At 46.0% G+C, this 15135-nt stretch overlaps 1 protein-coding gene across 2 annotated transcripts in view; it reads right to left on the reverse strand.

Moving 5' to 3' along the window:
• Daam2 (dishevelled associated activator of morphogenesis 2) overlaps positions 1–15135 on the reverse strand; it is a 98754-nt gene that overhangs the window by 62205 nt on the left and 21414 nt on the right. The window lies entirely within an intron of this gene.

Raw genomic sequence — 15135 nt, forward strand, 5'->3', positions numbered from 1 at the left:
AAATCCAAATTCAGTTATGTGCTTAACTTTTAGGTCACCTTGCTTGTGACCAAAGGCTACTTAATCATTTTCGGTGGTGGTGGTGGTCATGGGGCTTGAACTCAGGGCCTGGGCACTGTCCCTGAGCTTTTACACACAAGGCTAGTACTCTACCACTTTGAGCTACAATGCCACTTGCACTTTTCTGGTGGATAATTGAAGATAAGACTCTCACAGACTTTATTGTCTGGGCTGGCTTTGAACTTCAATTCTCAGATTTCAGCCTACCAAGAGGCGTCAGCCACCAGTACCCGGCTAATTAATCATCTTAACCGGGTAGAAATGGGAACTCAGAACTGGAGGTGATGTGGGAAATACCTACCACCTCCCCCCACCCTTTTAGAATCTGGAAACTGGTGGTTTCTCTGTTGGAGATATGTACCAGGATCTCCATGTGAGCCTGTGTGAACTCCTGCCAGGGGCTGTACCCCAAGAGTTTCATACTGGAGCTGGGCATGGGCTCAAGGACAGGCATTTCTAACCTCTTCCCAAGGTATGTGGTACTTTAGTCCTCACAGTGTGGGAACCACTGACCCTTGCTTGTCGAGGGCGGGAATCAGCTCACATATTCTGAATCTCTACCACAGGCAGTCCTCCTCAGGTGACATCTGTCACAATGTCAACTATTGAGTGGCTTTGGAGTCTTTTATGCAGAAAAGAATGGCAGAAGCCTGGGACAGGCATTCAATGGAATCCAAGCTGGCAGACTTCCCAGAGGAAGAGCCAAGGGGATGAGAAGTGACCTGGACGAGATGAATCTCTTTGCATCCGTAGGGCTGGGGTTTGGAGCTCACTTTCTTAGGGGAGCCATAGAAAATGCACCTGAGTTGCCATCCTCAGAGCTAGCTGTTCAGGTTCTTTGGGGGACTCCATCTAGAAAGACATAGTGTGATCAGGAAATACATGCTTCCATGATATGGCAAGCTACGCAGGACAGTGGTCAGAAGAAAGACAAAGGACTCTGAACTGTGGTTCTGCTTCTGTCCAGTGAGGCCTTTGCTCCAGGTTCTTTATTTTTACAAACTTTACTTTTGCGATCTGCAAAATGGAGTTCTATCTAGTCACTCCAATCACCAGCCCTGATCCTGATATCAGCCTGTCTTCACGCTCAGCAGAACCAAACCAAGGTCCAGGAGACGAGCTCATTTTCCCGCTGCCCACCACTGATAAATAGCCATGAGGTTGAACTTTAGATCCTCTTCATTTAGAAAGGGTTTTATGATTTGAAGCCAGCCCAGCCAGGAGAGTCTATAAGATTCTTAACTCCAATTAATTGTCAAAACTGGAAGTGAAGCTGTGGTACAAGTGGTAGAGTGCCAGCCTTGAGTGAAAAAGCTAAAGAATACAGGACCCAGGCCCTGAGTTCTGGCCCCAATATCAGCCCTCCCCTGTCCCCCCCCACAAAAAGGTATTTTCTCCCCTCAGATAGCTGCATGTTTTGCCTTGGCCTTAACTACAAGTCCATGATTTCCAGTTCTTTTCCCCTTGATTCTGAGCGTTTTCTCTACCAACCCACACCCAAGAACCCCTTTCCACACTCAAGTCAACACTTCCTCCTGTCCTTTGTGGAGGTGGTAATATGAAGCCAGGAATAAAAACAAAGGTGAGATACAAAGCTGGCTCTAATCTACACATACAATACAAACTGAACCCTCTCTAAAAATGTCTGCTGGGAGAAGAGTGGAGCTGTCACTAGCCAGATGAAAGGAGACTTGGATGGTATGTTCTCCAAGAGCAGTCTGTGGCCAGGTGGGTTGGGGGGATTAATGGGGTAAGAGGAGGACCAGAAGATCCTAAACCATTTTTCCATCCTCTGGAGTTGGGCTTCTGAGATATTTTATTTTTTTGTCTCTAGCCTCTAGGTGTTTTTTATAGTAAGTCTGAAATGAGCTTTTAGAATCATACGAGGAAGTTGCAACACACACACATACACACACACACACACACACACACACACACACACACCTTTATATCCTACTAAAGTTTTTCTTGATTTATATCCTAACCTGCTCTTTCAACTCATGAGCTTTGTCTTAGCTTTTCTCCTCTGTGTCTAGGCTTTGAATTAGTATGTATGGAACACATCCTTTTTCTCCCTGCTCCCGAGAGTTTTCTACTCATTTTTTTGTGTGTGTGCATATATATATATATACATAATTTAAGTAGTTGCCATTTAACAAAGCACTTTATGAATACAAGTCTTTACCAACATCACTCCTTTCAACATTCTCACCCATCCCTCGCCTGCTTACCCCTTCCCTCCCTCTTAATTTTGAAGGACAGACATTAGATTCATGTGTTATTTTCTAAATGTTCCTGAGGATATATGCTAAGACACTGGAGTAAGTTGAGCTCAGATGTGGGAAGGGATATTTCCTCTCCATGGAAGAGCAGCTGGGCTCAGCTCACTGCCTTACCATTCATTATTAGGGATCTATGCCCACCCCAAAAAAATAACTCACCCTGTAGAGGTCTCTTCATTCAGGTATTGTTCCTGCCACATAAAGTGGCTGGTGGGAAATAGGCAGTTAGCAGAATTGTATACACGCGCACACTCCATCATCCACCCCAAACAGCCTCTATTCTCCCTCTCTAACCAGTGAAAATGTCATCCAGTTAATGCCCTCAGATGCCCTGGGAAGGCAAGTTCCCCACTTGTGGTTTGAGGGAAGGGAGGGTGGGTAGCTGGAGAATGGGCAAGAGGGGTGGCGGTGGGGGGGGCGGATATTGGAATCAATCTTCTACCCTCTGGCTCTGAAATCCACATATACTTTCCTGGCTTGGCTCAGGAGCTTGTTTCCCAATGAGAGGAATCTCACTGGCTGTTCTTGGTGACAGACGCTTCCTCAGGAATGCCTGGCTTTTCAATGAGGAATTCTCTATCTGGGATACTTGGAAATAGGACAAAGAACTAATGCATGACTGGATCTCCTCTAGTTTGTATTCACAATAGATGGGGAGGGAGACAAAACTTTAAAAAAGAAAAAAAAAGAAGGAGGAGGAGGAGGACGAAGAAGGGGTGAAAGCAGAGCATGTTGGCTTCAGAGCCCAGGGTGGTAGGATGAGAAGTAGAGTTAGATAGTTCGGGTTACCAGAGCCCACACTCTGTGGACAGAGGTGAGAGATGCAAAATCAACACTTGATCGTACCACAGTGGGAATCTGGTGGTTAGTGGTCAAGAGCACCACATAGGAAAATGGTTGGTACCTATTGGGGGGTTGAAGGGAAGAAAGCATGGGTCCTTGTGGCCAGGCTATGTCACCTCAGCTCTCTGAAAAGGGATCATAGGCATTTGGCAGAGCTACAGTAAAAATGTGCGAGTGCCTGGCCCAGCACAGAGTGGGTCCACAATAATGAGAGGGAGGGGCAGGGATTAAGGAGTAGAGCTACAGAAAGTCTAGCAGCCACAGAAGTGAAAGTGGCACTGTGGCTCAAAGCGGTAAAACACTAGACCTGAGCTGAAGAGCTCAGGGACAGTACTCAGGCCCAGCGTTCAAGCCCTACAACCAAAAAAAGAAAAAGAAATGAGGAGCATCATCATACCCCGATCCCAGCCACACCTGCATCCTCAGATCTCCAAACAGGAATGTATGGACTCTACATCTCATAAAGAAATCATAGAGGGTCCAACTATAGAGATTCCTCTCTCTCTCTCCTCTTAAAGCCGTTGATGACTGTGTCTATCTCCCCGGAAACAGGCAAAGAGCCCGAAGAGCCCAGGGCCTGATGCCTGGGGAGCTCCAGGAGTTTGGAATCCACTGTGGAAAAAAAAATAAGGACCTGGATGGCACCCCACCTCCTGCCACCAGGAGGGAACCCTAGAGCCCTGGGCCAACAGACCACAGCCCAGAGAGTTCCAGCCCACAGACAAGGCTACACACAGAAAAATGGGGGGAAAGAACAATCTGTTCTCTTCAAGGAGCTCCGACAGGCAGAAGGACCCAGAAGTGTTTCAAGGAGTCCTCATTCTGCAGGGGGGTTCATCTGGGGAGACTTTCCTGTGCGGAGAGTGTTGACGGGGGGGGGGGCAGGGGGCAGGGAGGAAAGGGGTCCTGCCCTTTTAGTGTCATCCCTAAGCTCTCATCCATGGTCCCCCATGGCCTGGCTGGGGAGAAGAGGCAACAACAGTGAATTTACATAACCTCTCTGTGGTAGCCATGCCCCTCCTTACAGCGGTGGCTCTGGTTACAGCTCAGGGTTTAAGCGCTTAAGCGCTGGAGGCTTGAGATGGATGGTGAAGGCGGGGAGCAAAACAAAACAAACTCCACATGAGGTTCTCATTTTCTAGAGCCACGTGTGAGAAGGGCTCTGCGTATCCAGCTATAAATACCCGGCTGCCATTGCCTTAAGATGGAAAATGAAAATGTCGCACAGACACACAGGGCCCTTCACCGTCACTGTGGGAGTTGGGACAAAGCTGGGCCCCCTGCACAGAGATCTTCTCGTTCTGGATTGATAGGAGCTAGCAAGGGTCACCTCCAAGCCGAGCCCACCGCTCAAAAAGGACACCCACATCCAAGCTACTTAGGGGACTGAGGCCTGAGAGTCACAGTTCAAAGCCAACCCTGACAGGAAAGTTCATCAGACTCCTATCTCCCATGAACCACCAGGAAACCAGAAGTAGCTGGTGGAGCACTAGTCTTGGGGAGAAAAGCTCAGGGATAGCACCCAGGCCCTGAGTTCAAGTCCCATAATCGACACAAACAAAACAAAACCAAAAACCCAGAGCAACTCTACCCCTAGGTCAAAGATCAAACTCCTGTGTCCCTTAGCCAAGCAAAATGAACCTGGCCACAACAGGGCTGTGGAAAGGGGGTAGATTAAATCCCTGAGAAGAAAATCTGAGCTTTGCCTGGTCAGGCAAAGTCTACAGGGAAGGAGGGACAGGAGGGCTGTTTTCAGCCTGATCCTTTCGGAGGAGCCCTAAAGGGCACATTCACCCACAGGGGCCAAAAAAAGACCCTGTGCCCTGCCCTGGCAGGGCAAATTCAGTGCTAGGCCACAGTTCTGGGACACCTCTGCCTGAGCCAGCTCTGTGCTCACCTCGGAACCATCTGCCAGAGGCCCCCAGCCACTGGGGAGCTGTGCCCTGCAGCAACTGTGTCATCCACGTGCATCTGTCTGTAAGCCTCAGTGGCATGCAGCTTAGACAGTGTATTTCCTATCGGTTACAAAGGTCTTTGATTCTCTGTGCTTTTCTTGATTGCGATGCTTTGAGAATCGACTGCAAATGAGAGAAGGAAAAGATGGGTCTATGTGGTACACAAGGATAATTGGCCACCTCTTCTCTTCTCCTTACATACAAATAGCCCCTGGCTCTCCTTTGACACAATAGTATGCCCTGCTCAGAAAGGCTCAGCTTTCATCTAGATTGTACTTTGGGGACTTCCACTGCATACAGTGTTGATTTATTTCTGAAGAGGGCAGTCACAGAAGCCTGTTCAAGTAACAGAAGTAACTGCATGACTTTCTTCCTGACAGGGATGCAGATGTGAGGTCAGAAAGTGATGCAGCCATTCTGTCACCCTTAAGCAATGAGCACAGAGACCAAAGATGAACAGAGCAGAGAGTTACAGGGGACCTAGGCCTGGATGACACTGTAAAACTTCTCTACCAACTCTGCACTATAGACTTGTCTAAAAGCAAACATTTTTTCAAACCCTACTTGACAAAGAAGCTCTACTCAGGTTTCTGTTCCATGTAGCTCACTAAATTCGAATTGTAATGGATACAAACCTCAAAACCTACTTCTGTGGGGTATCTCATGAAAAAAGGCCCTTCGGATAAATAAAGTGGAGAGTCTGCTGGATTAGACATTTTTGAAGCCAGTTTATTATGGCAGTGATTCTCCAAGTCTTGGGGCTCTATGGGGGAGGTAAAAGGTGGGGAGAGGAGAGAGTATAACTTAAATTGCTTTACACAATTTTAGGGGTTTTTTTGGCCAGTTCTGGGGCTTGAACTCAGGACCTGGGCACTGTCCCTGAGCCAGTCTGTGCTCAAAGCTATTGCTCTACCACTTGAACCACTCTTCCACTTCCAGCTTTTTCTGGAGATAAGAGTCTCATGGACTTTCCTGCCCGGGCTGCCTTCAAACTATGATCCCCAGATCTCAGCCTCCTAAGTAGCTAGGATTCAAGGCCTGAGCCACCAATGCCTGGCACAACTTTCACTTCTGAGGGCCATTGTGACGACTGGCATTTTATCAGACAGTAGGCTAGATGACCTCTTCAGATTTCTTGCCTCATGAACTACTCATGGTTCTGGGGGACAGACAGATAGCCAGCTCCTCTAATGTCTTGTCTTTCGTTGGCCCTTTGTGAATCCTATGTATGAGTCAGGAGAACTGAGACCCACGGTGCTGCTCACAGGAAGGCAAAATGGATGAGAAAAATGAAGACACTGAAGGAGGGACTACATGTTCTGGACTTTTGGAGAGCTCCCTCCTCTCCTGAGCCATGATGAACAAACACCTTCCCAAACACAAATCAGGTAACAGCCAATGCTCGTTGAATACTTCTTTTATCATAGGTGTCAGAGTGGGGGTTTGAACTCAGGGCCTGGACACTGTTCTTTTTTTTTTTTTTTGGACACTGTTCTTTTAGCTGATTCATGCCAGGCTTTTTTTTTTTTGATGAGTTAGACACAATAGTTTCATGGATTTTCCTTCCCAGGCTGGCTTTGAACCCCTGCACAGCCTCCTGCACAGCTAGGATTACAGACGTGAGCCACTGGCTCCCAGCTAAACATTTCTGTGCTTCTCATGAGTGGTCAGGCACTCAGCTTGCACTCACTGGATGAGGAGCACACCTTTGTTGCGCCCATCAGACAGATGAAAAACCTGAGGCCAATGTGTTATCCAAAGTCCAGTGGGAACTGCATGACAGAAGAGGGATTCTGCTCTCGAAGCCCTCCAATTTGAGCAGCTCTATCCCTTGCCTCCTTTTATCAAGGGTACCTGGCTCTGTCCAATCTCATCATGCTGCTTTTCTGCTCTCCCTTCTTTCACTTAACAACCTGGCTCGGTACCTCAGGACTTCTGTGTGCCCTGCCATGGTGCCTAGAGATTAGGCCTTCACTGCGAAGTCAAGGGAGGAGAGGGACGCACCAGCCTTGGGTGAAAAAGCCAAGTGAGAAGGAAAAATCCCAAGTTCAAGCCCATGTACTAACACACACACACACAGACACACACACACACAGTAAGAGACAGAAGAAATATTATCCTTTTAAACAGAACAAAACCTTTAACCCACAGCCACCAATCAGTCTCTCCCTCCCTCCAAACTTTCTTCCTGACTTAATCATCTAAGTCAGTCTCTTGTAGCCAAGAAGCCTAAAACCATAGGCTAAATTGCATAAAAAGCTATTACAGGGTGACTCAAAGACAGGCCCTCAATCTATCTGGTTTTTTAAGCTTCGACATGTACAGAAGAAGCTGTAGCGCCTGCCTCTCATTTATTACCTGTCTCTCTCCACGACATTCCAAGCCCAGAGGCTAACCATTATGGAAATTCATGTCCCATATGTCTGAGCTTCCAGTGCCCAGTGGGACAGGTCTATGGGAAGCAGTCAGGGGACTAGAGGGCAGGAAGAAAGATACCCCAGGGACAATATTTCTCACCCTCTTCCTTCCTTCTCGACAGGCCTGGGAATAGTAGCCACCTCCTGGTATTTCTCTGCCCTGGGTAACTCCCCAGCTTCTTTCCTCTCTGCCTATTCATAGTAAATGGTGCTTTCATTGAATTCGTGTTAGGGCCATCCTTATAGGCATTTCTACCAGTTTCCGCCGAGAGCCCAACTGGCAGGGTGTACATTCTCGAGTCTTAGAGACTGAAATATACATTCTCAGAGCAACCACGATTTGCTCAAATAAGTTCCAATCACATGCAAGTTTCATCTTGTTCATGAAAGTGAATTATACCTTATCTAAATCAGCAGAATGCAACATGAAAAGCCACCCAGCATAAGCACCATTTCACTGGATGGACGAGCCTTAGCAATGAGCGCTGAGAGTCAAGGGCAGGTCAAGGGCAGGATTGAACCCAGGGGCACACAAGGACAGTACAGTGTGAGTCACGTGGCTCAGACAACTGGGATCAAATATCAGAGGAGGGGGGCTATAACAAAAAAAGAGGAGCTGCAATAAACAAGCAGGTGCACCAATGAGCTCAATCCACTTAACTCTGGGAATCAGTAAGGTTCCAGAAGTCAGCTTGGCTCCATCCTCAAGAAAAAGGAAGTGAAGAGATTTAGGAGAATGGGGTGTGGGGAGAGATTCTTTCCCACTTTGGGGCAGGGTGTCTGTCCAGGGAGCAGAGCCCTGGCTACATAAGAACAGAAGACGTGAGGTTAACGGCAGTACCATGGAAATCAGGGTGTGAGGGGAGGAGAGGAGAGTCCTTCGCCTAATGGCTGTAATCAGTACTTGAGACCAGTGGACCTGAACAAAAGGATGCCTGGACAAGGGCTGTGGGTTTGTAACACTGACAAGAATTCTCAGTAACTCCCAAGTAAGGAATGAGGGCAGGAGGGGAGAGTGCCGCGACCATCTGTGATGTGGGAATGACGCAGAGAACTGCTCCACTGCTTTTTGTACAATGACTTTAGTTTACCTGTCAAAATACCATGAAACGTAGTCACCAGTCAGAAAGAAAAAAAAAAGAATCAGGCTAAGACTTGTAATTCAAAAACAGTGGTGGTTACCAAGTGCATGGGGCATCCTGGAGAAAAGTCTACTTACAAACATCACATACACCTAAAATGTTCCAGGAGGACCTGGGACAAAGGAAAAGCACCTTTCTGTGCACAGGTTTTCACATCTATTTGTCAATGGGAAGAGGCGATGAATAAGGAGTCTGTGCTCCTTTTAAAATAAACTTTAAAAACCACCTCAAGAAGATTATTACTAACTATAAATCAGACAAGGGTCTCATACCTAAAATATACTTAGCGATCAACAAGCCAAACCCTCCAAAAACAAATCCTCAAAGAAAAAACAACCCCATTAATAAGTAGGCTAAAGACTTAGAGACTTTTCTAAAGAAGAACCAAGAATAGCCAATAGACACATGAAGAAATGTTCAACATCTCTGGCCATAAAAGAAATACATGTCAAAACAACATTCAGAGTCCACCTCCCTCCACTTATAAGAAAACTAAGAATAACAGATGTTGGCAGGGATGTGGTCAAAAGGGAACACTACCACACTGTTGGTGAGAGTGTAAACATGTTTCAACCACTCTGGAAAGCAGCATGGAGGATCCTCAAAAGACTAAACATAGACCCAGCAATCCCACTTCTGGGCATTTACCCAAATGACCACAAACAAGGCCATACTAAAGATACCAGCACAACGATGTTCATTGCAGCACTATTTACCATAGCTGAGATATGGAACCAACCCAGATGCCCCTCAGTAGATGAATGGATCAAGAAAATGTGGTATATATACACAATGAAATTTTATGCTTTCATCCGAAAGAATGGCATTGCCCCATTCATAAGGAAATGGGAAGACTTGGGAGGAAGCCAGACCCAAAGAAACACAGGCTGCATGGTTTCCCTCAGTTGTAATAACTGGAATATGGCTATGATATTCTTAGGAGGATCACAAAGGCTCAATATCTTGTGCATATAACCATATAAAATGATGCTTATCGAAATGAATTCCAAGAAATGGAAACAAGAGTATTTTTTTTAGTGTACGGTTTGCAGTTATTTCTTTTTCCTTTCTTTTTCTTTTCTTCCTTTGGTTCCCTGTTGACACTGTTTTTGATTTCTGTGCCCATTGTCTTATATATGTTTTTCTGAGTTGGAGAAGGGAAAGGAATCACAAAAATGGTACAGCAAAGAGTAAACCAATGCAACAATGATACTCATTCTTAGACACTATGGTTGGAAATGAACTTTACAGCCGGGAGGAAGAGGACTTGGGAGGAAGTGGGAGAAGACGAGGGAGGCTGGAACACTGTTCAAAAGAGAAATGTACGCATTACCTTGCTTATGTAATTGTAACTTCTCTGTACATCACCTCTACAGCAAAATTAAACAACAACAAAAACCTCTGAGCCAGAGCCTCATGTTTGCGAAGGACTCACGTTAGCTTTAGAACTATACCCCAAGCCTGTCTGCTTTAGTTATTTGCGAATAAGGTATCACATTTTTCCCTTACCAGCTTTGACTGTCATCCTCTTATTTGTGTTTCCTGTATAGGCTGGACAACAAGTAAGTACCAACATATCCAGTTATTGATTAAGATGGAGTTCTGTGAACTTTCCTCCTGCCTGGTGTTGAACCACAGTCCTCCCAATTTCTGTCTCCCAAGTCAAATGGGAAGAAAGCAACAACAAAAACTTGCCTTTTAAACTAAAAATATTTTGAATTTCTAAAAGATATAGGTAATCAAATAAACACATGTGTATCTACCTCTCAGTATAAGAAATAAAAAAAATGTTACAGGTGTAAGGCTTCTCTGAGCTTTCCTACCAAAATTCATTTCCCTAAATTTTGTTGTTATTCCCCAAACACAACTTTACACTTTAAAGACACTGCAAATACTGGTAAACATTTCTGCATGGCTTTAAACTCAGTAGCAATACTGTGCTCCTGCAATTTGTTCTAGGCACTTAACATTGCTTCCGAGCTTGCCTGACTGGCACATGCCTCTCTAGAGTTGTCTCATCTTTCTTCCGCATGCCACACTATGGCATCATTTGCATATACCAAAGCATTTAGCCAATCTTCCAGTAGGTAATGGGCACTTGGGTTGCTTTTTTAACTCTTCACACCCACGTTGAACATGTGTCCTTATTTGCACTGCAGTGAAGTCACTAGGCCATGGGGTTTATCGTGTCCAGGGTTACTAAGTAGTACCAACCTGCCCTCCTGAGACCTCCAGGGTGAACACAGGTGTTCCCTCTCACTCTACATCAAGGAATGTGGATTCTTTGCCAGTATGATGAATGTGGCGGAGAGTCTCGTGATTTGGATGTTTGTACTTCCCCAATTCCGTGTGAGCCTGGGTATCTTCTCATCTGCATTCTGTTCTACAGAATCCCCTTAAATGATTCCCAGTACCACATTCCCACACCGTAAGAAACCAGAAGGATTTCGCCTGGTGAACACTGGAACAAGATTGGGAAATGTGAGGCAGGGAGGAAAGCTGTGGGAGGAAGGGGGAGGAAGACTTCCTTTGCACACTCACTATGAGATAAGGAGGTTTTGAATAAGCCATGGAATTAGAGATGGAGTGCAGGAAATCTAACAGTCCCCAGGCCAAGTGGAACGTGCCTCCTTCTAAACCCCACTAACAATTCGAGGGTTCTCATTCTCTCGTTTATCTGTCACACACACACACACACACACACACACACCACAAACAGGGGGATGCATAAAAGCCACTTGCCCATCTTTCTGCTGGAGGCAGCCTCTATATTTTCCCCCATAATACATTTCTAAGGCCTTCAAGAATCTGCTGATCACTTCCTGACCTGATGAATCAGAATTCTTAGTCCTTTAGACTTACCACATATGAACTATCACCTGGCTTAAGGAGCATAGAATAAGAATGTATTTTTCTCTCTGGGGTTCCTTCCTGGCACCTCACTCAGTATACAATGCGCACTACCTAAAACCTTCTCAAGTATTTGTTGAGCAACCAAAACCACCAACACCAGCAATTCCACAGCACTCTTGAGTGTACCACGCATGTCTCCCATGCCTGACAGCGTTTAAACTCACCTTGGAGCTGGAGCCCAGGATCACAACCTTTCCATGGTACACTTGGCAAAAACCAAGGCTTCCAAATGCTCGATACTTTATGGAAGGTAGTTACTCAATCCTGAATCCTGATACCCAGTGCCATGATACAACATCCACCGTTACCAATAAATTTGACTCCTTTTATTCTTAGTCCCTTTGTACATACACACAGATATACACAGAGACACATGCATACAACTGATTTCCTTTCTAGAACAGTGGAATAGTAGTGCAGAAAAAAAAAGAGGAACATCTAAATGAAGTTCTTATTCTGTGTTTATAAATAAATAAATAAACAAATGCACCATGAAGAGAGAAACATGAACCAAGGGCACCTATATTCAGCAAGTATTCCCTGTAAAGTAGCTCTGGCCTGTCACCAGCCTTAGGGGCTATTCAAAGGCCTTGAATTCTAGGAGCTCCATGGGGAGAAACTCACAATGGTGACTGCAAGTGCCAGAGGAGGCACACCCCATTAGGTGTAGAGAGACAAAGAAGAAGGCCAAATCATGCCTTAGCATAAACAGAGGTGATGAGGGGCACAGTGCTTCAGGGCCAACTCCAGACAATATGTTGACAGGGTTAAAAAATAATCTAAACGGCCTTGTTGACCAGAACAGCCATGTCCACTCAGACTTCCTGGGTGAGGGAATGGGCATACATGCCAATGTTGTACTCAGAATTGTTTCCTTGCTGTCCCATCCAGCTAGTTCCCCTTTCACTCTTGAGGAAGTCCTGGTTTAGACAGCAAATTACATGGTCTCTCTTGCCTTCCAGGAAATTTATGACTTTCTCCAACAGCCCCTGGACAGGAAAGCAATTTGCCTTCCCAAGGTCATTGAGTTGCCTTATTCCTTCCTGTCTCTTTTGTATGAGTCAAGAGTCATCAGAGGCCTGGTGTGATTGAGGCAGCCCTAATTTCCATATGCTGACTCTGGTCATCTGTCATGTCTTCCTGTATAATCTTGGCAAAGCTTGACTATCTCTTCCTGTACACTCTTTGCAAAGCCAGTGAGGTTTCCTCATCTGCATCTTAGTCTCTTTTTGTCTGTAAGAGAGCTTGGCAGTACTCACCTCATAGGATTTCTATGAAGAGCTGAAGTAGAGGGGAAACAAACAAACAAACAAACAAAACACCACCTAGCACAAAACCTGGTCTAGAGGACTCCCTTCCATGAAGGCTTACCAGAACATGCCAGTACCTGGAAAGGAAAGCCAGTGAGGATGGAAGCATCACAGGAATTCCAGCATATCACCAGACCTCAAGATCCTGCACTAGTCATTTCATCCCTGCTTCTTTTTTTAGAAAAGAAAATGGAAGACACAGAATGAACCCCTCATCAGTCTCTTTAGTATTATCTCCTAAATTCAAACATATTCTCAATATATAGAACCAGACTCCCTGTACTTGGGACAAAGGAGCAAGATGAAAAAAAACCCATGAAGGTAGCAGAGCAATGCCCGGTGGGCCAACAGCCTCCTTCCACATCCTATTCCCTGAAAGACACTCATTGCATCTTGCCGAAGCCCTAGGAAGATGCAAATGAATTTCCAAAGGCCAGCTTGTCCAGCCCTCTGTATCCAGGCAAGACCTTGTCAAGGCCTATGTGGTCATGTCTACACTACATACGTCCACTTGTCTCCAATTAGCAATGCAGTAGGAGATAAATGAGCACCTGGCAATATAGCTCAAGACATGAGCTCATTCTTGCCCACATACGTAACTCTTCTCACAGAAATTTTAGTTTTAAGGGTCACCTAGAAAGCACCCAGAACAATTGACAGAGAAAATAATGCACATTTTCCTAGTCAGACATGGTAATCTAGAAAACAATGGACTCCTCCCAGACAAATTCATCAAAGCTTTTAAAGCTTGTGGAGTTTTGCCAGGCGCTGTGCCAACCACTTTCCAGGCACCTTTCCGTTGACTGCTGACAGCCTGGTGAGAAAGCAATGCTGTTATCTGCAACTCACAGAGCAGACACCAGGGCACAGACAAGGCTGGATGTTTTCTGAGCGGGTTAATAAATGGTGAGAAAAAAAAATGTAAAGGGTACTAGGGGACAGGCTCTGTGAGGGAGGGCAGGAGGCTTATCAGGAAAGTTCTTGGAATTGTGGACAGCAGGGATCCTGGGATAGAGGAAGAGGTAGAGTTTCAATGCAGCCTCACCTACTGTCTCCACCAACCCCATGGGAAGCCAGAAGCTGGATGTTCCCCTATTAGATAAGGAGCCTGGGCCATCAGAGTTCCCAGGGTTTGTACAAGCATGGATACATCTCTTTGTCTGAGGTGTTCCCACAGAGGACTGACTCTGGTCAGTATCCCTTACCTCTGGGGACTTGGTCCTAAAGGTCAGTGGCATGGTCCAGCATCACTACACAAAACAATGTGGACCCTAGGGCCAGGAGTTTGGCCTAGTGGTAGAGTGTTGCCTAGCATGCACAAAGACACGGGTTCAATTCTTTGGTACCACATACATAGCAAAAAGCCGGAAGTGGTGCTGAGGCTCAAGTGGTAGAGTGCTAGCCTTGAGAAAGTCCAAGAACAGTGCTCAGGCCCTGAGCTCAAGCCCAGGACTGGCAAAAAAAAAAAAAAAAACCAATGTGGACCCAACCAGACAATCTGAATGTAGCATCCAAACACATGGTCCTGATGCTACACTACCAGACTCCCCACCCCCGCAGCATGCCTGATCTCCAATCTAGTCTCCCAGGCTCCATCCCCATCCTATGTTTCTTGTATATTTCATGATAAAGGAAGACGGGCTGGCACTGGTGAAGAGGAAAGGCATGGTTATCATTTAGATCTGAAAATGAGGGTCCATGTAATAAAGCCTGGGTTCTGGAACCATGTTCTGGGAAAGTGGTGGAAACCTTACAAGGTGGAGCTTAGCAAGAGGCCTTTAGGTCATCAGGCATGCTTTTCAATGAGATAGAAGAACCCCAGTCTCTTCCTCTTCTTTCTTTTACCCAAGCTACAAGTCCAGTAGCTTTGCTCCATAACATACACTTCATCACGTTTTGTGGTCTTGCCACAAATATTGCCAAAAGCAATAAGCCCAGTTCACGAGAGACTGAAGCCTCCAAAACTAGTCGCCAAAATCGACCTTTGATGTTGGTATGTTTACCCCAGGTGAATGAAAGCAGGCAGGAATAAGGAGGGACTGTGTTCCCACAGCTTCCTGGAGACCCAGAGGGGCTCACACACAGTGAAGTCATGCTCCAGAGCTGGCAGCAGGCTGGGCACACCTGGCCACATACCCTGCAAGCCAAAGCAAAGCTTTCCTGGTGGTGGATGATGCTTGATCTAGCAGACTCAAGGTATTCACTCAGGATGG

This window comes from Megascapheus bottae, chromosome 22 (genome assembly GCF_031878675.1).
Source record: "Megascapheus bottae isolate mThoBot1 chromosome 22, mThoBot2.hap1, whole genome shotgun sequence".
NCBI classification, from domain to species: domain Eukaryota; kingdom Metazoa; phylum Chordata; class Mammalia; order Rodentia; family Geomyidae; genus Megascapheus; species Megascapheus bottae.